Source organism: Chanodichthys erythropterus, chromosome 10, assembly GCF_024489055.1.
Source record: "Chanodichthys erythropterus isolate Z2021 chromosome 10, ASM2448905v1, whole genome shotgun sequence".
NCBI lineage: Eukaryota > Metazoa > Chordata > Actinopteri > Cypriniformes > Xenocyprididae > Chanodichthys > Chanodichthys erythropterus.
The window spans coordinates 8,687,604-8,714,124 of NC_090230.1; the positions used below are offsets into that span (position 1 = coordinate 8,687,604).

The 26,521-nt window shown below is 38.4% G+C and overlaps 1 long non-coding RNA gene across 1 annotated transcript in view; it reads right to left on the bottom strand.

Annotated features, from left to right (window-relative positions):
- Positions 1-310: 310 nt before the first annotated feature.
- LOC137029050 (uncharacterized) overlaps positions 311-26,521 on the bottom strand; it is a 60,283-nt gene continuing 34,072 nt past the window's right edge. Inside the window, exon 3 of the long non-coding RNA XR_010896253.1 lies at positions 311-1,046. This is a non-coding gene — a long non-coding RNA (uncharacterized lncRNA). The remainder of the gene's footprint in view (positions 1,047-26,521) is intronic.

Genomic DNA, 26,521 nt, shown 5'->3' on the forward strand with positions numbered 1-26,521 from the left:
TGTCTACACTGCCGAAATTCTAATAGAGAAGAAGAAGAGAGCTAGTTCAAGATGAGCATTTATGGTTAAAATGTATAAAATTGTAATTTTTTTTTTTTTAGAAAATAAGTGATGGTTTCTCTAGTTAAGACCCTTATTTCTCGTCTGGAATCGTGTACAATGCTTTAAAGCTGCACTGAAACTTTAATTTTGCCCTTCGACCGTCTGGAGGCCATTGAAGTCCACTATATGGAGAAAACCTTTCATTCTTTTAATTAATGGTTGTGGATGTTTTTTTTTTTTTCTGAAAGGCTTTTGATTTATAATTCATTTTTATTTATAATAAGATAATAATTTGTATCTCTGGGTAGGTTTAAAGTTATCCCCTTTACATTTACATTTATTCATTTAGTAGATGCTTTTATCCAAAGAGACTCACAAATGAGAAATATAACATGTTTAATATAAACAATTGATCTTATGGAGGCAATAACATGAGAAGTGCTAGCAATACAAAGTTTCACACTTGTCTAGAATAGGATTTAAGAAATAGTGAAGGAATATAATGGGGTTTTTGTTGTTGTTGTTTCATTTAAGGCACTAAACACTTTATCAAGACATTTAACACTTCAAATATCCCAGTAAACAGTGAAGATAAATTTGTTACAGACATTTATTCAATAAACTTCTTGGCTTCTGTTATGCTTAGTACATGTACATGTAAAATATTATACATGTTAGTAAAAAAACTGACAAAAGCTGTTTGGCAAAGAGTGATTTGAATCAGTTCATAGCGGTTAATTGTAAAAATAAATAAATAATAAATGTATTATGACGTGCTTAAATACATCTTGACTTTACAGCATTTTTTCACATGTGTCTAAAGCTTTTTACATACTGTAGTTTTGCAGGTATTTCTCCATGCATCTTGCCACAGTTCTTATATTAACATATTTAAAGTGCAATTTTTTTAACATTCCTGCTGTCATTGCATCTTAATACACTGTTTATCATTACTGTCAAGTACGTCAAGAATGCAGAGCTTCCAGTGATGTCCTCATCCTAACCTGCAGAGAAAGAGAGAAATATAAGGGTAAAAACATGCAGCCTTTTCATAAATTTGCCACACATTTGTTTTATATCTATTCATTTTCAGTGCTATGTTGATATTTGTCTTCAGTTTTTCATTATATTCATCCATTAAAATACCAAAAAGCAGAGCATTTTGTATTGTAGCCTATTGTATTGTGTTTTTATATTATATTGACAGTACTTCAAGCCTGTTCACATAGTGCTCAGTCTGGTTCCTATATAAATACAATGATACATCTCAATTGGTTTGCAGAGGCGTGTCACCTGATGCCATTGTTTAATGTTGCACATTTACTAAGCCGTGGTGTTACTGTGGCAACACTCAGAACCAGGATGCTGGAGTTATAAACACTGCTAAAAAAGTGAAAAGAGCTCACACCCATTTCTCTAGCAAATACTGCTGCTGATCGACTGATTTGTTATCTGGAATTAATGAATCAGATTTAGTAAATGATGTGCAGTTTTATTATTAACAAACACAAAATCACATATAAATAAAACGAAATACATTTAACAATGGCAATGTCACAGACACGAGCTCCGTGGTTCTCTCCTCTGACCATCGGAGGGAGCCATCACCCGAATACTGACACACACGCATTACACTTTCACTACATTTCCCAGAAGCCCGTACCTTGGACTAATTACACCGTCAGCTGAGACCCATTACCTGCACTATAAATGACTGCCATACACCTCAGTTCATTGCAAAGTCTTGTTTTGCCTAGGTGAACATTTCTGAGTGTTTATATTTTCTCGACCCATTGCTGCCAGCACTTGATCCCTGCCTTGGTTACTTTTCCTGTCTGCCCCTGTTTGACCCAGCCTGTACGACCACTCTGTTATCAATAAAAGCATGCAAATGGATCCCAGCCTGAGTGATGATTCGTTACAGGCAATTAATGTTATTCACTTCACCTGTCAGTGGTCATAATGTTATGCCTGATAGGTGTGTGTGTGTGTGTATGAATAATATATATATATATATATATATATATATATATATATATATATATATATATATATATATATATATATATATATATATATTATATATATATATATATATATATATACACACACACACACAGTATATAGAGTGGGGAAAATAGTTAGTTAATTTGCCTACTTATAAAGAAATGAGGGTCTATATTTTTTATGGTAGGTCTATTTTAATGGATAGACAGAATATCAAACAAAAAAATGCAGAAAAAACACATTATATAAAGGTTATAAATTGAAATTGATAAATTGGCAAAACATGATTTAATACTTGGTGGAGAAACCCTTGCTGGCAAGCATATAGGTAAGATGTTTCTTGTAGCTGGTCACCAGGTTTGCACACATCTCAAGAGGGATTTTGGTCCACTCTTCTTTACAGATCCACTCTAAATCCTTAAGGTTTCTTGGCTGTCGCTTGGTAACTCGTTAGTTTCAGCTACCCCCACAAAATTTCTATAGGATAAGGTCTGGAGACTGGCTAGGCCACTACCTTAATGTGCTTCTTCTTGAGCCAGTCTTTTTTTTTTTTTTTGCTTTGGTGGAATGTTTTGGGTCACTGTCATGCTGGAAGACCCATCCAAGACCCATCTTCAGTGTTCTGGCTGAAGGAAGGAGGTTCTCGTCCAAGATTTTACGGTACATGACCCCGTTCATCGACCCCTCAATGTGTGAAGTCGTCCTGTACCTTTAGCAGAGAAACAGCCCCAAAGTATAAAATTTCCACCTCCATGCTTGACTGTAGGGATGGTGCTCTTGGGGTCATAGTCAGCATTTCTCTCCTTCCAAACATGGCGAGTTGAGTTGATGCCAGAAAGCTCAATTTTGGTCTCATCTGACCACAGCCCTTTCTTCCAAGCCTTCTCTGAATCAATTAGATGTTCTTTGGCAAACTTCACATGGGCCTGTACATGTGCCTTTTTGAGCAGGGGTACCATGCAGGCACTGCAGGATTTCAATACATTGCGGCGTAGTGTGTTACCAATGGTTTTCTTGGTGAATGTGATCCCAACTGCCTTGAGATCATTTACAAGCTCCTCCCGTGTAGTTCTGGGCTGATCCCTCACCTTTCTCATCATCATCCTTACCTCATGAGGTGAGATCTTGCATGGAGCTCCAGACCGAGGGCGATTGATGGTTATTTTGTATTTTTTGCATTTCTGAATAATCTCACCAACAGTTGTCTCCTTCTCACCAAGCTTCTTGCTGATGGTCTTGTAGCCCATTCCAGCCTCGTGCAGGTCTAAAATCTTGTCCCTGATGTCCTTTGACAGCTCTTTGGTCTTGCCCATTGTGGTGGAGGGGTTTGAATGGAAGATACAGATTCTTTGGACAGGTGACTTTTATCAAAGACTATAGAATAACACAAGACGTGTCACTCATATTGTTTTGAATGGGAGAAAGTGTAACACGCAATATGGCGGAATAAGTCCCGCCTTCTAAATAAGAGCCAATCGCCGACTGTTAAAGTCATCGCGTCACTACAGCGGCCGTTAGAAGCACCGGTTTCTATAGAAACAGTCAGACGCGCGCCTCCGAAATGAGGCACAAGAGACGCGCATTTAGGTCTGCGCATGCGCATTAGGTTGATCCAGACAGGTTTTTTTTTTGTCATGATTCGAGCGTTTGGAAAAAAAAATTATGAGGCAGTTGTTGTCAGATTTCATTAGTGATTTCAAATATGAAATTTAATCGAAAGCTTGGCAAACAGCTTTGGAGCTGCATGATGCCCAGGATTCCCGAGAGGCATTTCAAAGATGGCCGCCGAGTTAAATGACTTGTCTTAAAGGGACTTTGCTTTTATACACAAATGACATTAGGAGTAGGGCTTACTGACGAAAAGCGTGTGACAATCGCATGCAATATATCGCCAAGCCCTAATTAGGAGTACTTTCTTAAGGTGACGGGATTAATCTGTGTTTGACATGGGCACATAAACAATCTGTAGGAGGCAAAATTCTTGCTGGTTGGTAGGGGATCAAATACTTATTTCACTTGATCAAATGCTAATCAATTTATTACCTTTATATGTTTTTTTCTGGATTTTTTTGGTTGATATTCTGTCTCTATCCATTAAAATAAACCTACCATAAAAATTATAGACTCCTTGTTTCTTTGTAAGTGGGCAAAATCAGCAGAGGATCAAATAATTTATTTTCCCCACTGTATATGTGTCTCATTTGCAGGCCAATCTCATGAAAAAATATTTTTGCACAATGATATAATATTATGTTGTGAAATGAAATGTCCGTTGAGCGGTGCTAAATGGTTAATGCTCTGTTGAGTTTGTTAAGAAAAGGGAGAAGCAACTTTCTCTTTTAGTTGTTTCAGATATAAAGAGAAAAATCATGGTAGCCCAAATACATTGAAGATAGTCAGCACAAAACATGTTCCTAGGTCAATAAGAGGAGGTGACGGGGTTAATAAGCTTCTACAGAGAGGGTCTTTCTGGATCTATACACTGAAAGCAACTGAATTTTTAGGCATAAATGGGGAATATAAATTAAATTTAATATATATAAAAAAAATTTTTTTGGAAATAAAAATTACATTGTGTACATTATTGATTTGTGATATTTATGACATTTATGAAAAGTGTTTGTTTTTTTTTTCTCAAAAATGTAAGTTACTCTAAGTACATTATGGATTATATACATTGAGTTAAATATAGTTATATACTTTACTTCATTCAATATATTATTATCATTTACTTTTTTTTTTTCTTTTGTTTATTTATATTGATTATACTATGTTTGATTTCACTTGTTATGTAATCATGGTACTTCCTCTCTTCTGTGTAGCACAACCAGTTGAATGTCATTAGACTAAGTAATTGCTGCTCAAAATGAACTTTGAATGTGTTTGTTACTCACACCCTGACAAAGGCAAAATCAGCCGCAACACGTAGGTGTACAGACTGTGCACTTGTCACCTGTTTTAATATTTAGCCATGATGAAATAAAGGCTTTTTAAAAAAAAAAGTTTTCTATAAGACTCGATTGCCTTGGAGCACTCTTAATTTTATGAGTTGAACTGTCCCTTGCACCCAAAGAGCACCGAGACGGAACTCATACCCTGTGCAGCACTTTCTTTTGCTTTAAGCTTAGAGATGTTTGTCTGAAATGTGTATCCTTCTGGAAAAATAATTAAATCATGGGAAGAAGAGGACAGTCAGAAGAACCAGCAGGCAAATCAGCTCTGTTGAGACTTAATGAGAATAATGAGAGCAAGATTTATATCAGCACTGACTACTGCTAATAAAATAACCACCAGCAACTGCAGCAGAAGTGTAACTGCACAAGAGTAGTGCCATCGAGGGCAATCACCGTACAGCATCACTGGTGCCAATCACCCAGTCAGCTATCTATACAAGTTGATGTAGGGCCACAGCAGTTTAAGATCAATGCTAGGCATCAGATTCAGTTGTATTTGACTCCTTGTGTACAGACAATACATGTGATGTAAGTAAGGAAACATCCAAGTGATAAAATCTAGCAAAGGTATTCAGTGAAGACCAACAAGCTGCCATACTAATACAGAGGCGGTTTCTTTATTAGGGCAATAAGGTGATGCACCACCAAAGTGCAAAGGGAACTCTTTTTTTAAATCACATTCAACAACAGTGTTATGCTAACTGTCACTGTACTGTTTGTTCTGCCTCTGTATAATCCAATCAGCGTCAAGTCATGTTCTGTGAAGTACCGCCCCTTTTTGGGTGATTTGACTGATTTGGGAATCAGTATATAGTCTACACCGGGGGCAGTGCCGCGTTAAGCCTTCGCGGGGCCCTGGGCTAACGAACGCACAGGGGGGCCCCCATCCCCCTCGACATCCATAATCGCGCGTCTTATGCGAATGAATATTTTAATATGAATAAGATATCAATTTAAAACATGCGGACAAAAATGGTAAAAACATTTCTAGGATGGATTGACAAAAACAACAGGCTCATATGCGCTCCTCCATCATTATGACTTTGCATTGCTGATCTAAAAATGTAAAAAATAAAATTTAAATTTAAAAACGGCTTTTTACCAAGTCCAAGTTTAAATTCGACCGATTCGACTCTGGCTTTGGAATTTCAGAATGGTCATAGCATCATTTCAGATGCGATGTGTCCGAAGATTATTCTAGTTAATTATTCTGTCACAGACTTTTTTAATGCACGTTTTATACCTAATAAATGTACTATTAGTTTCTTCTCTAAATATGTTTTCATCACGTTTTATGTGCATTTTATTTCGTTGAATAAAAAGTATCCACCCCAACGAGTAGTGTACGAGTTACATTTATTCACTTGTGCAATATCTTAAAATGTGCAGATGTGGCCGTTTTTTTTTTTTTTTCAGAAAACCAATACGACTCGTTTAAAATTCTGTACCAACATTACTGCATGCATAAGTTTCAGAAACCCACCTTAAAAATGACGGTCAAATGCAATAGATCATCGTTAAGACATTGTATGGACCCTTTCTTTGTCCATTTACTAATGATTTTAGTAGTAACAACATAGATAAGCTTTAGCAAGTTATTGACAACATTATTTCTATTATGCTTCATTTTTATGAACATGCACACGGCTTCTGTCTCGCGCACAGACGCGCGTGCTAAAAGTATTTGGCTGCGGAAAGATGCGTTCGGCGTGTGCACTGCGCACTATCTAGTGGACTTTTGTTTTCAAGCACTCAATTCACTTTCGCATGGGCTGTTGTACAGTACACACACGGTCCGTGCCATCACAAAAATTGGGCTGCACGCGGACGGGGAGCGCGGACGTCTGCGAACCCTCCTGATGACGAAAATTACGCGATGCGAATGCCCGAAGTATACCTTGGTGTTAAGCATGTAATAGCGGGCCACCAATCCACCCATATGCACGTGCATACCCAGACGCTACGCACACTGTCCTGGTTGTATTCCTGCGTGCGTGTCCGCTGCGCGCCTGTGACTCTTGATTCGGGTGTGACAACGATGCGTTTTAAAACGCAAAAGAGGATTGTCTCGCGGGCCCCCCAAGTGTTCGGGGCCCTGGGCTGCAGCCCATGTTGCCCATTAGGATAACGCGGCCCTGACCGGGGGGTGTCCAAACCTGTACCTGGAGTGTTCAGCTCCAGCCCTGCTCAACACACCAATCTGTAATTATCAAGTGCTTCTGAAGATCTTAATTAGCTGATTCAGGTATGTTTTAACAGGGTTGGAGCTAAACATTGCAGGTAGGTAGATCTCTAGGAACAGGGTTGCACACCCCTGTTCTACAATACAGGCAGTCCTTTTGATCAGTCAGTACTGAAGGACAAAAAACTGTTCATACAATCTGAACTGGGCAGAGCCCTCAGTGTAAAAGTGCAGTGTGCACACAGGGCAAAGAATCTGATGAGTTATCCACATTTGATTCTTCAGGGGGGAAAAGCTGACAAGGTTATGACCTGGGCTCTAAACAGTGTTGAGAGCACCTTTGGCATGTAAGCCTTCTTGGGTTTAAGAATAATCATACAATCATTTGGCAAGTCAATTGCATGCAAGTGCCATTAGCTTTTGCAAGTCCCCCACTTGCTTTACAGAAGTACTCTGTTCAGTAAGAGTGCTTGTAATTCAGCTGTCAGCAGTGGCTCGAATGGAGGTTCTGTGAGAGGACCAAAGGGACCAAAGCCAAGTCCCAAGTGAGCAATGTGGAGGGGTGAGGGGGTTTAACGCCCTCAGAAAGCTTATCAGCAGGTAATTTCTTCTGATCAGACGTTTATCGATTTGGGAATGAAAAACCATAATAGCGTACATAAACTTTAAGCGTAGAGGGTGCATGACCATTGTCTAATCACTCCTGTAAGAATGACAGTATGATTGACACGGGACAATTCACAGAGTCCTCACTCTGCGTTTTACACAGTTCACATCTCTGATGAATCTCTGATGGTGACTGGGCAGATGCATGTTCCACAGTTGTGGGTTGGGGTGCAGATTGTGCAGATTGCTTGGGTCACGAGGTAGTCTCAGCCTCAGATGTTACTCCCACGGACCGCTGGCTGAATATCTAATGCATATGGCACACTTTTCTGGAAACACTTCAGGAGTTTTGAAGTCGTCATCTGGTTGGTTGAATTCTACAGGATGTCCGGGAGATGTGTGTCGCATTCTTTAACGGCCCACCTGGAAACAAATGCTGTGATGCCAAACCAGCTTGTGGAAGAAGAAAGCCATTGTGTTTACAACTGTGACGTACGTGCACTTACCAGGATCAACTAAACACTAGACTTTCAAAAGAATGTGATATTAGCGGCTCCATTGTTGCAGTAAACTTGAACAACGTTCTTGAATGAATAATTTATGCACACGGGTCTGTTATTGTAGGCACATCGAAATTACATTTTCATGCCCCTAAACATGACACAGAACAAAACAAACTGTGATTGGTTGCGTTACATGTCAGGTCTTTGGCCAATGAAAGCTGCTATAGAGTCCAGTCCTTCTGCCATCAGCCTGAAGGTCTGGCTATGCGAGACACAAGGTCCCTTAGCGGTATGGTCCGAGCTTATAAGAATATGCATTTTTGCATATTTATTGAAAGTCCAAGCACCATCACAAGTAAGCAAAAGGTTTGAGTTTTTGGCTGTTTAACATTTCCTCAGAATGAAGATAATCCGGCCAAGATCAATCAATCATCCAAATAATTTAGTATGTGCATTTCTCTGTCTTAGAGAAGAAAGAGCCATGTTTACACATTTTGTGAATGTGCGTGAAGCAAATGACAGACCGTAGGGCATGACCGATAATTTGTATTCTGTGCATTTGAAAGCAAATCTCAGAAAGCACCTGGGGCTATCTGTCTGTGAATGAACTGCACCATGCTTGTCCTGTAGCCAAGGGCCTTGCTGCTTCAGAAAGGGGTTGTGTTTTGGCCATGAAGTCCTTGTCTCACAGCTGGCTCAGTTTCTCTAAGAGGCTGAGGTGGATCTAGCGAATTGCCTGGCCTCTGTTGAGCTGAACACTGAGCTGAGTGGTGAAGGCTTGAGTGAAGACAGCAGCTGTCTTGAAGGAGAAAGATTCTGAGGAAATGACATTCAGTGCTGCCCTATATACCAGTTGAGCCCACCTCTATTTTGTGCTTGATCATCAATGTGTACTCATACTCACGTGATTTATCAACCCTTAAATGCATGAATGTTTCACCAATCATTCTTACATATTTGGGTCTTTAGCGACCCGGATCTATATCTAATACGAATGGATCTCTACCTGTCACGACAATATAAAACTCCTCTGATATTAGAATAACAATTACAGAAGAATAAAATAAAGCATATTTTGTTAACTTTTGGAGCTTGGAAGGGTTCATTTTGAGCAGATGTTTTATGCCATCATCACTGTCCTCGTCAGAGCTCATTTCCCAGTAAATTCAGCAAATAATAGTTATGAGAATATGTTTGAGATCGTGAATATAAGCCCATTCGTGATCTCAAAAAACTATATAATTTTCAACATCTTTAAAATCAATACTTAGATCGCTGACAGCTTCACCAAATATATCAAGTGACAGTCATATTTGATTGTGTTCAGTACTTGCTCTGCAGTAAATCACTGAACAATTTCACATTTTGCTACTGATACTTCTTATTCTTTTGTTTTCTGTCTGAATGAAACGTCACTTCATCATTGTGTATAAGACATTGCCACCTTGTGGAATAAAGGTAAATTGCACTTATTCTGCCATCAAAAATTCAATTAGAAAAAAATATACATACACTGATACACACCTCGGGTCGTTAGCTACCCTATACAATGTTTAAAAAAAATGAATGGGAAAACAGACATTCTTTTATAATTTAATGATTTTTTTTTTCTTACAGGCCTATTGTTTATAATGAATTGATTGAGGAATACTAAGAAGGTTGATGTCTAACTTTAAAAAATGAATGAGGAGGAGGGTAGTGAATGATGTCCTGGGTCGATAAAGACCCGAGGTAGTCCTATGCATTTAAGGGTTAAGGCTTTAGTATTTTTCAGAGAAAGGAGTTTCCCCATAACGCCAGGTCATGAAGCAATGTCGAGTAAACCGCAGAAAACTCATTAATATTTATATGTGCCGCACGTACGTTTTTCGCAATTAAAATAAAAGTTGGCAAAAAAATAAATTAAAAAAAGATTAAAGTCTTGGCCAAGGAGCTCTTTTTTTAATGTTATAAAACTATACTTTGCACTACATTAGGCTCCCTTGGCATGAAATAATAATAATTTAAAAAAAGCTCCTGCGAATGGCGTTTCTAACAATGAGCTCTAAAAGACTTTTTATTTAGTCAGAAAACAATTATAGGCTACTTTTGAAACTGTGTCTATGGAGAAACTTTTTTTTTTTTTTTTTTGTCATCGGTGGTGTAGTTCCATCATCTACCAGCAGGGACTACAGAAACCATAGACAGGAACTTGTAACCAGCTGGTTTCTAAAACAGCGGCTGAGAGAGTGGTGGTAAATTTGAAAATCTGCCTACCTATCTCTATATATTTTCTCTTTTAGGATGACGCGAGAACTTAATCGCGATTTTTTTCTTTTTCTGTTGGGTACAAAAATAAAAAATAAAAGATGCAGTCTTCGTTCACCGTTCACCACTATTTTTTTTTTTTTTTTTAACCCTTGTTTCTGACAACTTCCCCTACAGAACCCGGAAACGAGGGAAGGTTCAATGTAACGATACTTTTCAGTTTTCTGACAAAGTGGTATTTCAGAAATATTATGTATAACATATATGAGCTATATCGGGGCACTCCGATCATCTGGTATGTATGTGGGTTTTGTTATAAATTTTGTTTTCACAAAACGAGCCGTAACGTTACCTCCTACACATTTCACTTCAGATCTGCCGCGATGTATGCAAAAAGTTATCCAGCTTTTGCACGTTTGAAATTGCATTTAGCCAGGTTTGTTTTGGTCCTCATTTAAACTAGCATTAACAAACAACCCCAACGACGTCATTAATGCATTGTTTATTTAATTAACAAGTTACAGGTTAATAGAGAAATATATGTAACTATTATTTAGCCATTAGCATTAGCATATTGCATTGCCTTTTTTGTTACTCTGTGCGTGTGCATTTATGAAATGAATCCCATTTAATTTTTATTTTGTAAACATTTTTAATTAAAAGTAAGATTGTTATATTAGCAATAGACTATTCATTCAGATTGAAAGCTTTTCTGACCAGCATGATCACAGTTGATCAGTTCTGCGCATCTCAAACAAGCCTGTTATGTCATGCTGTACTGGTTGAGATTAAAGAAGTTAAATTAACTTATTTTTTCTGTTGTTATTTTTTTCTTTGTCTTTAGGTGCCACTTCATTTGTGTGTTTGCAGTGCTGATAAACAAAGGTGAGCACCTAAACTAAATTTGAATGATAAATGTATAAATGTCAGACAGTGTGTTTACGGTTAGACTGTGTGTTCAGTGTCTCTGCAGGTCACAGTACACAGAGAGGGTTTTATTGGTGGTTCTGTTGTCCTGCCGTGTTCTTCATCTGGACACCATTATAAACTTCAAGAAATTGATGTGAGCTGGAGACACAATGACAGTGAGATTGTGTATGATATAGTAAAGGGTGAAGATTCATTGGTAGAACAGGACCCACGGTACACGAACAGAGTAGAAACATTCCCAGCAGAGTATGAGAGAAGAAATTTCTCCATCAGACTCAGAAACCTCACCTACACTGATGCAGGAGAGTTCAGCTGCCTCATCACACCCTCAAATGAACAGGAGAATGTAGAACTGATCATCAATGGTGCGTGACACTGCTTGATTAATATATTTATATTATTTTATTTCTGTACAGTAATGTTTTTTCTGAACTTGTTTTTTTCCATAATCAACAGCAGAAAAAGCAAACGAATCCAAACAAGCAAACCAAGGACCATATTGGATGAAGATAATATTGATATTTGTAGGCACTCTTTTTGTAATAGTATTAATTGTGTCTATAATAGCCTATTTTCGCTGGAGAAAAAAAAATCAAGCTGCCTTATAGACCATATCGGAGAAGACATTATAGTTACATAACTTGTGGCAGAAAAACAGTGGTAACAAGAGGAGGAAAACGGGCGAGATCCGCGGAATAAGTTATTTATTGTTGTACCTTTGGATGTCAGAATCGGAATGCAAAAAAAAAGATGGTCTTGATTTTTATAGAATACTGTCATCGAAGATGCTCTTTGAAGCTAAACGCAGATGGTTGCGAGCCATTAAACGGATAGACTGAACTGATGAAACTTGAGATGATTACCTTACTATTAAAGCATGAATTATGTAAATGATAGATATAAATGATATTCACATATATTGCCTCTAATTGCTTGACTGTCCTGTTTGGCCTTTTCCAAACTCCGAATATACCAGTCACAGCACACTGCGTCGTTGCCTTCACTACTTTGCTGGCCTGGCCTGGCATCCTCTTAAAGTGGAAGCATGCCTCTCCGTCACATGATAATTGGATAAAGAAAGTTTTATTTAGATACTTTACTTTTTTTTTCTTTTTTATTTTATACATGCATATTAGAGATTATATATATATATATATATATATATATATATATATATATATATATATATATATATATATATACACGCACACACACTACTGTTCAAAAATTTGGGATCTGTAAGATTTGTAATGTTTTTAAAAAAATGTTTTGTCTGCTCACCAAGGCTGCATTTATTTAATTAAAAATACAGTAATATTGTAAAATATTATTACAATTTTAAATGCAGACGAAATGTCTTTTAAAAACATAAAAAAAAAAATCTTACAGATCCTAAACTTTTGAACGGTAGTGTGTATATATATATAATAATTTTTGTATGTGTATATACTTCTACTTATTTTATTTATTATTCATTTTATTTATTTTTTTACAATTATTTTATTTGTTTATATACAGAGCTGGGTAGTAATGGATAACATGTAATCTGGATTACGTTATATAGATTCCAAAAATCAAGTACGAGTAAACTACTTTTTAAAATACTCGTAATCAGACTGTTAAAAAACGTCACTGTTTCAGTGTAAGCTCTGCCTACCAAAGATTAATTTGCTGTCCACGGCATCGGATTCAATTTGATTTTTCTTCATTGTTATTTTCATATGCAATTCAATTCAAATTTTGAGATGAAATATTTGGCCTAGCAATTTTATTGTTGTAAGTTTCATGTTCTTTAATATTCATTGTTTTGTAATGTTGTTATTGTTTGTTTTTTTTTTCTTCAGTGCACTAACGTTTTGAGATGGATATTTCACCTAGAAATGTTATTGCTATGAAAATTCACGTTTTCAATGTTGCCATTGTCATTGTTTTTCATTGATACTGTCATATGCACTTCTAGTGTTTTTAGATGAAGTGTTTGCAGTAATATTGCTGTGAATTTCATGTTTTTCAATATTTTTATGTTGCTGTTTTCTAAATTTACTTAATTTTAAGTAAATATGTTTTAAAATCATAAGATGTGATTTTGTTTTATTCAGTGTTCTTATCAGCAAACACTAACATGTACATTAGTGTTAGTTTTTTGAAGTATTAACATACATTGCACTTTAAAAAGAATCTGTTGACGCTCTTGTTGGTGAATTGAATATATATTTTTGAATATATATATATATATATATATATATATATATATATATATATATATATATATATATATATATATATATATATATATATTTATTTATTTGTATCTGTCAAAATAGTACAAGATTATCCTACTATATATATATGACATCAAATAAGGGTTAGCACAAAATTAATCTAAATGTAATCTAAAAGCAGTCTGATTAAATTACCAAAATCTAAGAGATTGTTACTGATAACAAATTTTGTGTAATTTGTAATCAGTAACTGATTATAATTCATAAGTAATCCACCCAGCTCTGCATGTATATGTGTGTGTGTGTGTGTGTGTGTGTGTGTAATGTATATAATTTATTCATTTATTTTTTATGGTCCTTCTAGTGGCTTTAGGGGCTGTGTTGTCTATGTTGCTGTGTTGACCTGTTCCGTTGCTTTTCTCCTCAGACACATTGTCTCATTTTGCAACTGTTGTAACACCTTTTAAATGTCTACCGACATTTCAATAAAAATGTGAGTAAAGGATATTCTCATATCCAGTTCATAGGGGACATAATGTATTTGCCCTACAGTTATAACATGAAATAATATTTAAACTTAAAACATGTTTTATATCACAATTCTGAAACATGGAATTGCCATGAACAATATGGAATTGCTATTCTGAGGGAAAAAGGCAGAATATTGAGTTTAAATTTCAAAATAATTTCCAGAATTGTGAGATATAAACCCCAAATTAACTGTTTTACTCTTATTCCATGGCTTTTTACTGAATTTGTACAGCTTTCATTGTTTCTTCCTGGTGCAAAACACTGTTAAGGCCTGTTAAAGGCCTGTTTCCCTGCACTTATGTTAACAAATGAGAGTTCATGTAAGAAGCATTAGCACTCATTTTCTGCTGCAGCACATTTACAGTGCAAAACAAACATTTCATACTTTTGCTGTTTTATAATAAACTGACAGAAAACAATGTGCACTGCCTGTTCTTATTGTATAATGGAATGAAATCTTGAAACACTGAAACAGGAACATTTTTTGCTGTCACAATTATTTCCCAGTTGGCTCTACTCCAGTTTGACAGGTTGTGATCTAAAAGTTATAGTATGTCCATTAAAACACATGTTACAGCTTTATAAGAATCTAAAAGGCTGTAAAGAGAAAGCCTCTTTGTGGTCACACAGAAATTTCTCAAGGGAAGAATTTGCTTTCTAAACAAGACTGGAGTCTGGCTTATTAAACCTCTCTATATGTCGAAGTTCAGACTTTCAATGATATTGACCAATGTTTTATGTGTGTTTTGATGAAAAATAAGAGATTTATATTACAAAAATCTGCAGTTAGAAAAAGGCAGTTTCGATTTTCTCAGATGTTTTCTATTAATAGGCAACAATAAATTGGGTTATATATAAAATGTATTTATGTTATCTGAGCAAATGATATTGTTTTGATTAGTCAATTAGTTATGATGTATAATTATGTAATTATAATTAATAAATAACTTAAGTGTTAATTCCCCCTAGACAAGAAAGTTCTAATATTTATATTATTTTTATTATTTTTCCGATGAGGACTCTTGTGATCTCCAACAACGATTTTCATTTGGTTTAGTATTGTGAATTAACTACGAGTCTCTGGAAAAACATTTCGGACGTTTGTTTGGTTCCTAATATCTCTACATTATACATTATACAAAGAGAAGAGTCGGATGTTATCTAATCTCATTTTGATGAAAAGAGCAGCAACGAATCTAATGATAAGTAAATGTAATTAGACTCACTTACACGAGTATGAGAGGGAAGCTTCCTTTCGTAAACTTCTCCAGGGAAAGATTCTATGGATCCCGATCCTCAAGTGAAACGTTTCTCTCAGTGATGTTTTATATATTCCTGCTGTCATCGTGTCTCACTGACACGACTGCAGTTTGTTGTCACTGTATACGAGCAGTCCAAGAATGTAGAGATTCCAGTAGGCTAGCCTACTCATTCATGAACTTCAGAGAAACCGAAAGAGATAGGCTAGATAGAGAACTGAAAACAACAGGGATATAGTTTTCCATGCATTTGCCTTTTTTGTTTTGTTCATTAACAGGACCAAGATACAGCAAAACAGAAAAAAAAAAACTCTCCTGCAATATAACTTATACAGAATATGCAATGTACTTGATCATAGTAGCCTTTAGCCTACATAACTATTTATTTAAAATGTATTTAAAATATGCTTAGGGTTAAATAAAATTACAGACATAAGCCCTATTCGGATGGTAATTGTTTCTCATATGGACGTTTGTATAAATAAATTTGCATGGCACCTGTAGTGAATTATAATGTTATTTCGGATTGTGACCACTAGAGGGCGTGCTTGTGCAACAAGTAGCTACATCTCTCAGAGTCTCCGTCTCCATAATTCTGCTGCACTACAGAGTATCACCAAAGAACTTATCACGGGCAGCACCTCAGTGATAAAACTCATGCATTCGGATGGAGATTTATTCACGCAGAGGAGCGAGTTTTGTGTGAGCGCGCGCTGTTCACGTGGTCGGTTGCATTATCTGCTGTGAATAAACTAATAAAATAAATTCGTATTTAATATAATAATAACATCCTATTTATTATTTGACTATTAAATATCCTATTTTAGGAAGATAGACGCGTTATATAGTTGAAATGGTTTTGTCTTGCATTGTATCTCAAATTTTGTCACTTTAAAAATTGGGAATTTTGCGGAAATAAGTTTATGCAGCCTCTTATTTACAGTAGGCTACGTGAGGTAAGCATGAAGCTTCTTTGTTTATTTTTTTAATGTAATTGTATATAATAGGCTACATAACATTTTAAAATGGTACACCTGTCAGGTATCTTGCTGGTTAACAGACGAGGAAGACGAAAATACAATCCAACACGTAGCTTTAATAATGTAAGATGTAGCGTGCATGATGGTAGCGCAGACCCAGAGCTCCCCAATACCGACAGCCAATGGCAGAGTCGAGGATGGGAGAAACCAAAATGGAGTAGAGGTGACTGATGGCATCTGGGGGACGACTGATGAAGACTTGGCAGAGGGATCCATGGGTGAAGACGGAGAGCCGATGAACTTCCCCGACATTGCGACGTCTGTTGAAGTTGGAGCCAGAGTACCCAAAGGCTGGAGCGGAGCCGGTGTGACAGAGGACAGAGGTGACGCCGAGGGGAAGGAGGAATCCACTGCAGCTGTAGGGGTGGAGGGCCAGAATGCAGCGGATGGCTCATAAGTCTGTGGCAGAATTGGTGTGACGAATGACCAAGGGGAAGCTGTCAGGACGAGAGAACCCAGAGGAGCCATAAGTCTGAGGGTCTTCGGAGCTGAAGGTGGGAGGAGCCAAGACGGAGCTGACAGGTCGACAGGCTGAGATGGAGCAAAGAGATCGAAGGAAGGAGGTGGACGACGTCACAGGGACTCCCTGGATATGGCGCAGGGCTGTGGACATCCAACAGTGATGGGGCTGGAGGACTGGCTGAGCTTTGCGGTTCACATCAGAGTCGACAGAGCAACGGTAAGGATGACAGAGTTCATGCAGATTACTGCAAAGAGGGAATCATAGTCCATATGGTCAATGGTACAGTTCATAGTGATGATGGTGATAATTATGATACCGGGTGGAATAGGGTCGGAGTTGTTATTTCCTTGCTATAATCGATCAGCCAGTCTTCACTCTCAATAGTCTTTTCTCCCTTGTCCACTGATGTCGTGGGCTCACGCTTCTGGTCAGACGTGTTATGAAACTCCACTTCCGGGGAGAAGGGTCGCCTCTGTCCTCTTTGTCTCAGGCTCTGGTTGACACGTCACAGCAGGTAGTAACTCCCTGTCTGTGGGGGACTCGCGCGAGTACTCTGCAGTCGATGGAGGTGACTGGGGCTCTGGGTCTGGCTGTGTTCTGAACCCGGACGTGGCACTCTCCAGACACTGGATTATCGCTTCTTTCCAGCTCAGTCCAGTAGTGTCAGGTAGTTCCATGGGATGATGATAGTTCACCCTGATCCAGAACAGTGACTTCAGGGTCTCATCGTCATAGGGGCAGGAGAGGGCGAGGTGGAAAATCTCAGTGGTGAAACTTAAAAAAACGTGGCTCTTCTGAACCACCAATACAAACTTATTTGCGTAGTCCATCTTATTGGTCTGGTATTCTGTCACGTATTGTTGCTGGTAAACAGACAAGGAAGACGAAGATACAATCCAACGCAGATTTAATGAACAGAAGATCAGACAGGCGAGCAGGCAGCAACACATACACTTAACATACACAATACCAAAAGGTAAATGACAAACAGCCGCGAGGATCGTTAGTGTCCATGGTGACTGATGAGTGGGGGTAATGTGGAACAGGGAAAACGAGACAGGAGTGACAACAAACTGAAAGTTTGCACAGACTGCTGCCAATAGCCGCTCTTATCAAGTTCAAGGCTCTGATGTTTGCACTACAATAGCTAAACTCACTACTTCAGACTTATGCGCCCTTCAGAAGCATGCGTTCTGCAAGTAAATGGCCGCCGGCACCTTGTGGTGCCATCCCAAAGATGCATAAAATCCCTGTTATGGACCATTTCCTTGACCTGCCCAGCTCAATCCGAGCAGCCAAGTCTTTAACCATTTTCAAAAAACTGTTAAAGACATATCTTTTTCATTAACACTTGAAATAGTAATATTAGCACTTACTTTTTCTATTTAGATTGTCTTTTTCTATTTATTTAATTTAAAATTTATTTAATTGCACTTTGCTGGAATAACTGGGATCAAAATTTGGCACAACAGCACTTGCTGTTGCACTCATGTTGATTTGTCTCATGTCTCATTGTTAAGTCACTTTGGGGAAAAGCATCTGCTAAATGATCAAATGTAGGCTAATATAGATGTAAATGGCACTCCGCAGTGGCCAAAAAAGATTTAAATACTGAATATTGTATTGATCTCTTCAACTCAGAGATGTGGATTTAGACGGCAATTAAATTACCATACGACCTTGGTGTTTGTCAAAAAAACATGCTTGTTTCCGCCAGTAAATCAAAAAATAATAAAGGTAATTGCAACTTTTTATTTCACAGTTCTGACTTTTTTTTCTCGCAATTGCAAGTTTGCATCTCACAATTCTGACTTTTTTTTCTCAACTGCGAGGTTGTGTGATATAAACTTACAATTCTGAGAAAAAACGTTTTCCCTCACGTTTGGAGGTTATAACACGCTATTGCAAGTTTATCATGCAATTCTGATTTTATATTACACAATTCTGGCTTTATAAATTGTAATTCTGACTTTATATCATGCAATTCTGAAAATATATCATGCAATTCTGACTTTAACACGCAATTCTGAATTTATAACTTGTAATTCTGACTTTATATCACGCAGTTCTGACGTTATATCACAGTATTCTGACTTTATCACTTGCAATTCTAACTTTATATCATGCAATTTTGACTTTATATTATGCAGTTCTGACTTTATAACTTGCAATTCTGATTTTATATCATGCAATTTTGGCTTTATATTATGCAATTCTGACTTTATAACTTGCAGTTCTGATTTTATATCACACAATTCTGACTTTATAACTCGCAATTGTGAGTAGGCCTATATCTCACAATATGAAGTTTTATTTAACAAAATTCGGGAGGCACACATTCAGGTAATCAACTAATCAGTGCAAAAGGAAGCTGGTATATAAAGCTGACTCTCACCTCTATCCCGTGACAAGTTTCACAACATCCCTCCACCACCCCATCACCTCACTCTTGGCTGGTTTCTATCCCAGTTAAGGAGGGGGAGTACTCTGGGTTCGGGCCAAATTCGAGTTCCCCCGGAGTCAGAATTGTGAGATATAAACTCAAGAAGATAAAAAGTCGCCATTACTTTTTTTATTTTTGCATTTCATGGCGGAAAAAAGCTTCCATAAAAAAAACAGTAGGTAGGCCTAATTCAGCCAGGGATGTTTACGCAGGTGGTCGGAGAAAAACACTGACATTCTGAATTCCGATGGCAATAATCACCAACTAGCCCCTGTAAATGGTGAAAATATACCTTACACCCCCCTGAGAAACAATTACCGTCTGAATAGGGCTATAATAAATTTACTTGTTAATACATTTTCAGTCTAGGCAATGCTATAAGAAAGATAGATATGCTATTATTCTTCCTTTAAATGACTTGTGTTTTAATGCTGGAAACTAGTTTATTAGATATTAAAAATATAACTCGTGACTATAGGAAGGCGAGTGTCAGTGGGGGGTATTTTTCAAAGATTTTAGTGCAGGTAACATTGTTTTGCCAGTAGTTGGCAGCAAGGGACTGTATTTATGAGTGATTAAAGGTACAATATGTAAAATTTTTGCAGTAAAATATCCAAAAACCACTAGGCTAGTGTTATATATTTTGTCCAGCTGATTACTAGCAATATCTCTAATGTTTTCAACTACTTGTAAATCATGAGAAAATTCCCATTCTAAAAAGTGACACGGGGCAGTGCAGTCGCCTGTCAATGATGTCAGTTACCCTTTGTTACCGCCTTTACTGACGTAGAAACCACATGACAACAGTGCCGTGGACAAATGCGGAAGTAGTGTCTTGCTTCAAGCAGTTCCTTATTTACTTCTTGCACGTTTTATGGTGGATTGTGTTACTTATTTATGGAACATAATTACTGTTTACCATCTCCCGCTGGTTCTGTCGACAAGGACAGCTCCCGTAAACTCATGACCGGAAAAGCGGAAGCGGCGCCGGCGACTGTGTCATAATAAAAGTCCCGTTGCCTGTGAGGCGTGTGTTGATCAATCGCTCCAGCTCCTCGTTCAGCTCCCGCAACACTCGGTCCTGCTCTGCTTCATACTACAGTAACGTTAATAATCGCATCCACGGACATGAGTTCTTCCAGACTCCAATCCCTATTCTTTTGCACCGTCCGTTGAAATGGAGACCACATGTCCCAAGTTTCCACTCTAAAACTTGGCGTCATCAAACTACGCCTTTGTTTTGAATATGCTTCTAGCGACCTCTAGCGGAAAAAAAATATCACAAATTGTACCTTTAAGTTGGTAAACGGGGTCAAAGCAGATTATATGACATACCCGGGTATACCCAGGGTAAGCATATAACCTCAATTTTCGGTTCTAAAAACGGAGGTAACTTTCAGGGTATGTAAGTAGCCATAGCAACTTACTCTCTGAACATAACCTGGTTCTGTTCCAGGGTTAGTTTACTTCAGAGGTGTTCGAGCACATGCTTGCCCTATTGATGAGACTCCAGTGGGCATGACAGATTGTGAGATGACAGTTTATATAATTCTCATCTTACACATCATTGATCTGCATTCAGAATTTTTTTTTATTTTTATTTTTGCAACAGGACGTGGAAGTAATGTGAAAGCATTATGAATAAACACACACACACAAAAAAAAATTCTTATCAGAATAATTTATGCAAAGCTTGTGTATGTTTAATTAAAGCTGTTAAGGTCTTAAGTAATATCTCATGTGGGGTTTTTCCTTTGTGTTCTAGCGACCACTAGGAGTTGCTTAAGGCATATGTTTTCCTTTATTGGTTTTTCCTGAAGAGATCTACTGGTGTGTTGTTGTTGGAAAAATGTAATAGAGTGATGCAAATGCATTTGTTGCATTTTACCATGAAATGAGAGTTCTGTGTCTTTACTGAAATCAACACATTAACAGATTATTTCTCATCTGCCCGCAATTAATTGGAATGTCGTTTTTTTATTACTTGGCCCACCCAACCCGAAGATTATCTACAGTGTCTGATGTAACTATGATCCACACATCAATACATGCTCTCCCGTAGAATGCCCTGAGGCCCAGCTTCGTTCGAGACCAGCAAGTTTTCGTTTTGGAGTTGAACCAATCTTTCCAGCACTGAACCGCCTTTTCTGCAGTGGAAATGGGCGGAATGGTTTAAGAATGGACACAGGCTGGGAATCCACAACAGAACCTTTATCTGAGTATGTGACCACCTGTCAGAGTTTTGTTGGCAGCCTGAGACTGCACGAAATTTGACGGAGGTGGCCGCCCTGCAATTCTCTATGCAGGAAAAACCCATTAATTATTTTACTATTCCTGATTGCATTGGAGACTCCACAATTGTAATTGTCAGACATCTATGATATTTACGACTTATATTGCCTCTGATGTGATACCCACGATAGCCAATAAAAGCGAGCAAGCTTCACCAACCTGATGTTGTGTGCTTCTATAACTGAAACTTGCCAACCACAAATATACCATGAAAGTTAAATTTTGAGAAAGAAGATCATCCATATTCTATTTTCTCCTTTGTTTTTCACTGCAAAACAGAATGCACACCAGGAGAGCAGTTGATCACATCGATTATCCTCCATTTGTTTTTCTTCTCAAGTCACGTTTGATCTCGGGAGTCTCCGTGAGATCTCGTGTCACTGTGAAAATGTTACTACAGTAGACAGGTGTGTGGTCTCATGGTCTGGCTGAATCATCTAGTGTGTGTTCAGAGGATTATAATGCTATAAATCAGTTGAAACTGCCCTTATATCTGTGGTCTCCCACAATTTTAAAATCATCTAGTGTGTCCCTGGCCTTAGCCATTACGCTTTTTGGCTAAAGGTTGCAGGCTTGCCTTCCAGTGGCTTTGCCTGAAGAGCTTGATTAGCCGGTTCAAGAGTGTTTGATTAGGGTTTGGGTAAAACTCTGCAGAATAGTGGGTCCACAGGAGCAGGACTGAAGGCCTCTGCAGTAGACTATTAATTCAGCCATTTCACTCAAAAAGGCTACTTCATACAGGAAGAAACTAGGAACTTTGAACATCATCTTACAAGCACAACAGTCAGGCCAATCAGGGACAATGAAGGCAATGAGTAGGCATGGTAACAAATGAAGATAACTAAGGAAGCAAACAAGGTAGGCAATGCAACAAGGGAAACAGGAAATAAGCACAGGAACAATGAGAAAATATAGCTGCAAGCAACAATTACGGGGCCAAGCACAAAGAAGGCACAATAGATCATGCCAACATGGTTGAAAGCATCAGACCAACTGCAACAGTGAGCAATTAAAGACCTATTAAGATCTTTTTAGGCAAAATAGCTAAAAAAATAATTTAATGGTTTATCACTTTTGACTAATAGGTGGCGCGTGACCAAATTAATGTGGCATGGTCAGAGCCATGGTCAAATTGGACCAACTGTCTAGGAATCGAATCGTCTTGAGCCAAGGAATCAGAGAAAAAAAAAGTTTCTAGCCCTTATGGTTCAAAAGTTATTAGCATAAATGTAAGTACAGGTTTGGACAGCTGGTGGCGCTAGAGGGATTTAGTTAGAGTTTCCAAAGTTGTCATGGACACAGTTCAGACTAGTCTCTAACTGTGTGTCAAATTTCACAACTTTCCCCCAAGCGGTTCTATTGGCTGCCATAGACTCCAAGAGCAGAAGAAGAAGAATAAGAACACCAATGGATACAATAGGTGCTTCTGCTCTAACTACAGTACTGTTTGTCTGATTGACTTCAAAATTGACATGCAGTGTCTTTGTATCAGTTGCTATCATAGTCAATTATGACATTGTTTGTCTGCTGCTAGCTTCCTTATTTGCTTTTGTTGTGCCTGGCCCCTAAATATAGCTGCAAGCAGCAATTAAGGGGCCAAGCACAACAAAAGCAAATAAGGAAGCTAGCAGCAGACAAACAATGTCATAATTGACTATGATATCAACTGATACAAAGACACTGCATGTCAATTTTGAAGTCAATCAGACAAACAGTACTGTAGTTAGAGCCAATTTTATGTTTTGCTCAATTATAGCGCTGTCACACTGCATTCTTTGTGTGTCCTCATAGAGCCCTCATACATAAGCATTTCATATTTGGTAAAAATATCTAATTTTGTCTAGGAGTTATAGACATTTATATATATGAACACATAAAAAATTACCCACACCTGAATTGGAGCGATTGAGATAGAGACTCCAAATTTGCTATGGTATTTGCTTCTATCTGTGTGCCAAATTTCATAACTTTCCCACAAGCTATTCTATGGGCTGCCATAGACTTCCAGAGTGGAAAAAGAAGATAAAGAAGAAGAAGAATGGCAACAGATACAATAGGTGCCTACGCACTTTCAGTGCTTGGTCCCTAACAATGGGAACAGAAAATCACTTCAACATAAAAGTCCTTAAACACAAGACATGGGCAACACAGGCTGTGATCATTAGAGGCTTGATTTTGTCCAACGGGAATTGATTGCCGTTTGCTTTTGCTGTAATCTTATGTGGATGACAGGATGTCCTGCCAATCAGGGTCATGGGTGCCCAAGGCAATGTTCTCCTGGGAAACCTTGGGTCCTGGCATTTATGTGGATGTTACTTTGATACATATCACCCACCTAAAGATTGTTGCAGACCATATACATGGCAATGGTGTTTCCTGATGGCAGTGGACTCTTTCAGCAGGATAATGCACCCTGCCACACTGCAAAAATTGTTCAGGAATGTTTTAAGCAATGTGATAAAGAGTTCAAGGCCCTGGCCTCCAAATTCCCAAATTAATCTGTGGGATGTGCTGGACCAACAAATCTGATCCAGGGAGGCCCCACATGAACCGGAAAAGATTTCTTCATCAAAGAAGGAGAAGCCTCAGAGCCACACCTACTATCGCCACAGACCAATGATAGTTTGAAGGTGTTTACCAGTCAGAACAAATGTTTCCTGAATCTCCCAAAATGAACATGTGACTTCGGTGCTGCCAAAGATGAAAATATTCGCGACTCGTGGGCAGACTCGTGATTGGGATTCTGGACAGAAAAAGCTTCAGTTAATGCCCTGTCAGAAAAGCTTCAGTTAATGCCCGATGCAGAAGAAATCATGGAAAAGGGGAAATTTGTCCAGCAAAAAGTGCTGAGTGCCGCAATTTCGCTGCAGTTTGTGGAACCCGAGAAATCCATGATGTCACACTACCGATTCATGGCACAAACATAGACTTTAAAATTGATACAGGTGCGGACATAAGTGTCATTTCTGATAAAACTTTCTCTGTTTTGAAGTACAAGCCACAACTTAAAGTTAATGTGAAACTTGAGAGCCCAGGGGGTACATTGCACTGCAGAGGACAGTTCAGAGCTATGACTACCTTTAAAGAAAAGCAGTATAGTTTTGAAGCATTCGTGGTGACTGGTCCCCATGTAAACAATCTCCTTGGTTGAGATACAGCAAGTGCAATGGGTTAAGATGCTGGAAGAGCTTCAACTTATTTCCTTTTCTGAACTGGGACTAGTAAAGACAAAACCCATTGAAATCTGCCTGAAAGAGGATGCTGTACCATACAGCTTGCACACTGCAAGATGGCTGTCCGTGCCCTTGATTTCAAAGGTCAAGGTGGAGCAAGAGAGAATGGTACAATGCGGTGTCATTGAGAAGATCACTGAACCTACTGAGTGGTGTTCCCCTATTTTTCTGAAGAAAACAGGGCAAATCAAAATTTGTGTTGATCTAAAACAACTAAATAAAGCTGTAAAAAGAGAGAAATTTGTGCTGCCAACGGTTGATGACATTCTTCCTAGACTAGCACATGCCCAAGTTTTTTCACTTCTAGATGCAGCTAGTGGCTTCTGGCAGCTGCCACTGGATATGGACTGTGCTAAACTAACAACGTTCATTACTCCTTTTGGAAGATATTTTTTTCTGCAAGCTACCGTTCGGGATCACCAGCGCACCCGAAATCTTACAACAGGAAATGTTGATGATCCTCAAAGGCCTAGAAGGAATTGCAGTTTTCATGGACAATATCTTAGTTTTTAGCAACACTCCAGAGGAACACGAGCAGCGACTGCAAAGGGCTCTGGAAGCCATTGACCGGGCTGGTCTATAGCTGAACAAGGAAAAGTGCCTGTTACGGCAGAGTCAGCTCAGGTACCTGGGACATGTCATAGACAAGGAAGGCATATGCCCAGACACAGCCAAAATCAAAGCTATCACGCATCTTGAAAAGCTGAAGAATATCTAAGACCTAAGGAGAATGTTGGGAATGATTCATTACCTAGGCAGGTATGTTCCTTATCTCTCTGAGGTTATTCGACCTCTCAACGAGCTGTTGAAGAGAAATGCAGTATGGTACTGGGGATCTGTGCAAGAGGAGGCCTTTGAAAATGTAAAGCGTCTAATCACCAAAGCTCCCTTACTAGCATACTATGATGTCACAAAGCCCACAGTCGTCAGCGCAGATGCAAGCAGATATGGTCTGGGGGCGTTTTGCTGCAGGACCATGACGGACAGCTGAAACCAGTGGCCTACTGTTCCAGGGTGAAAAATGGTACGCCCAGATCGAAAAGAAGTGCCTGGCGGCTGTGTGGTCCTGTGAAAAATTCTCAAGGTTCCTGTATGGATTGGAAAGTTTCATCCTGCAAACCGACCATAAACCACCGATTCCATTGATCTATCCCAAGGATCTTGATTCAGTTCCCTTGAGATGTCAAAGGCTGTTACTGCGGATGATGCGTTATAATCCTGTTGCACAATATGTACCCAGCAAACAACTGGTGGTCGCTGATACACTTTCACGACACCCTCCGTCAACCATCTCTTCAGTGGTCTCAGAATTAGTGCAAGAAGTGGAAGCTTATGAGAATGCAGTGAGTGGTGCATGTCCATTCTCTCCCACAAAGCTGTAATCTGTGAAAAGAGAGACAGAGATGGATTTCGAGCTACAAATGGTCAGGCAGTACGTGACCAATGGCTGGCCCAGGTATGCTGCTAATGTCCCACAAGCTATAAAATCATACTACAGAGCACGCCATCACTTGTCAATTTTCCAGGACCTTGTGCTTTATGATGACAGAATCATAATTCCCCAAAA